Source organism: Lissotriton vulgaris, chromosome 8 (assembly GCF_964263255.1).
Source record: "Lissotriton vulgaris chromosome 8, aLisVul1.2, whole genome shotgun sequence".
NCBI classification, from domain to species: domain Eukaryota; kingdom Metazoa; phylum Chordata; class Amphibia; order Caudata; family Salamandridae; genus Lissotriton; species Lissotriton vulgaris.
The window spans coordinates 1,330,535,439-1,330,538,473 of record NC_141696.1 but is presented as its reverse complement, the minus strand read 5'-3'; positions in this window follow the sequence as shown (position 1 = coordinate 1,330,538,473).

Below are 3,035 nucleotides of genomic sequence, written 5' to 3'. Positions count from 1 at the left end.
ACTTTGAGACGGAGATCTGCAGCTACAGAGGGGAGAGAGATTCCTTTAGAGAAGAAGACTGGTATGTTAGATGCAGAACTGAAGGGAGCAGAGGTGATTTGCAGAGAACAGATGCAAAGGAGAAGAGGGAAGACTGTGATGGAGAGCAGAACAGATTCAAACAAGGGCAGATTAGATGCAGGCTGTATCCTATTTAACTTTTGGTTTAAATCCAAGCTTTATGCTTTCACTAATTGGCTTTGGCAAGGCTTATTTGCGCTCTGCTTTATTTCACTTCATGGGAAATTCTGCAATCATTAATTATTGGTTTAGCTTCATGCTAATCACACTCTTGCCTCTATTTTTGAACTCTTCATAGGTTCTGACTGACATATTTTGTGCCCTATTTCTTAGAATAGGGATTCTTTCCTTTATGGAACGCGCTGTAAGCACGTTATAATATGCTCTGCACAACCCTTTTTTTCTGTTATCAATTCTGTAACCTGATTGATGTTTGACTACTGAATGAAGAATCAGAGAATCTTAAATTTTACTATGAAGAAAGCCCTTCAAAACTCTCATTATTGACTAAAAAATGTCTTTGCATTTGAATACGTGTTTCTGTTTATGGCGGAGTTCTTTTGGTCAAAAATACAGTGGCCAAGATTTGTCACCTTGAGAACAGATATTGGTGTGGAAAAAGGGTAATGGTAAATATGGGTAGTTCTGCCACATTTGCAACACTTTCCAAAGAGAGATTACAGCGAGATTTCCATGCTAGCACATGTGTGTCACTTTCTTTCAGATGGTCTGGGCAGACACAAAAATAATCGGGCTGGGGCATCTTCTGGGCGCCGCTTGTCCAAGCCCCAGCAATGTGACGTAAGGAAGATAGGAGACTGCCAAAAGAAGGGGAGCTACGCAACCAAATGATGGCTGGAATGCTGAATAAATCATCCATGAACGAATAAAATGTATTTATAAACTCTACAGCTACTCAGAAAGAGTGTCCCGGTGCTAGAGAACCTCAGAACTAGTCTGCTGCTACCCCTAGAGGGAGGGTGAAACTTAAGATAATAAGTGTCACAAGAGAAAGGTTGTAAGCAACTTCCTAAGGGTAAGCCAAAAGATCTGGTTTAAATCCATCATCCCCTTGCTCACCAAGCCACCCAAGTTTAGACCCAGCCACATGCAAATCAGCCTTGAGCCTGCTCCTTATGGGAAGACTCCAGCCCAAGGTGCTAAACCAGGTCCTCCGTGGACTGGAAACAAGCATCCTGGGACCGGTTTTGGGGTATTAGCCCTCTTTAGCCAGGCTAGCCTGAATCCAGTGGTGCAGTGAGCAAGGGGCCCACATCTGGGCATACCCATCCCACTGAGGTAAAAAACTGCTATGCAAACAAATGATGGAAGGAATGCTAATTAATCGTACATTCATCCCCAGTCAAGAGATCTTGGTTAAATCGTTCAATCTTTTGCCTACCTTGACACCCCAGTTTATACCCAGCCATAAGCAATTCAGTCTTTTTTTTTTGTTTAAGAAATTTTTATTGAGTGTTAGCAAAAACATACACAAAGCCATACAATAATGTAAGTGAATACAATACATTAAGACAGAAGGCATTCAAGGTAATGAAAGGATTTTTTTTTTCCATAAAGACAAATGAGGAGAAGAAATAAGAGTAAAGAAAAGAAGGAGAGAGAAGAGAGGAAAGAGGGAAAAGACAGAGAAGGAAGGGGAAGGAGGAGAGAAAGAAGCTAGATGAGAGTTGGGAAAATGCAAGAAGAAGAACAGGATATGAACTCACAAGGAATGGGTAGAAGAGAGGTAAGAAACAAAGGGGAGCCATAGGAGATCAGATTTGATTTGTAGAGGGACAGAAGAAGAAGAAGCAACAGAAAGTCTATGTTCATCGCATATGAAATTCCACCAAGTTATAACAGAAATTTTAGAATTATCTTTCCAGCAGGATAGAATCACTTTAAATGCAATAGCAATGAACAAATCAAGTAACCGAGCATTAGATGAGATCAAGCAATTCAGTCTTGACCCTGTTCCTTCTGAGAACTGTCCAGCCCGAACTGCCAAGCCAGGTCCTCCCTGAACCGGAAACAAGCAACCTGTGACCGGTTTTGGGGTATTACCCCTCATCAGCCAGGCTAGCCCAAATCCAGTGGCGCAGTGATCAAGGGACCCACATCTGGACGTAACCATCCCACTTAGGGCAAAAAGTGCTATGCAAACAAAGGTTGGTTGGAATGCTGAATGAATCGTACATTCATACCCAGTCAGGAGATCTGAGTTAAATCCATTGTTCTTTTGCTCACCATCCCACCCCAGTTTAGACCCAGCCATATGCAAATCAGTCTTGACCGTGTTCCTTATGGGAACAGTCCAGTCGAACTGCCAAGCCAGGTCCTCCCTGGACCGGAAACAAGCATCCTGGGACCGGTTTTGGGGTATTAGCCCTCATCAGCTAGACTAGCCCGAATCCAGTGGCACAGTGAGCAAAGGACCCACATCTGGGCATATCCACCATCGGCCATCTGTGTGTCTGTTGCTTTCTTGTCTTAAGTGAGCTGGGTATGCCCAGACATGGGTCCTGGGCTCGCTGTGCCACTGGACTCAAGCTAGCCAGGCTAATGAAGGGTGATGCCCCAAAACCGTTCCTAGTATGCTTGTTTCTGGTCCAAGGAGGACATAGCTTGGCAGTTTGGGCTGGACTGTTCCCATAAGGCAGAGGGTCAAGACTGATTTTTATGTGCCTGGGTCTATACTGGGGTGGCATGGTGAGCAAAAGAACCATGGATGTAACCCAGATCTCTTGAGTGGTGGTAAATGTTTGATTTGCATTCTGTCCATCTGTGTGTCTTTTGCTTTCTCAACCTAAGTGCGCCGGGTATGCCCAGACATGGGTCCTGGGCTCACTGTGCCACTGGATTCAAGCTAGCCTGACTGATGAGGGGGTGATGCCTCACCACCACCTAACTTCCTGGTCCTGGATTTAATGCCTTTCCTCCGCCATGGCAGAAGGGGACCGGCTTCACCTCAGCCT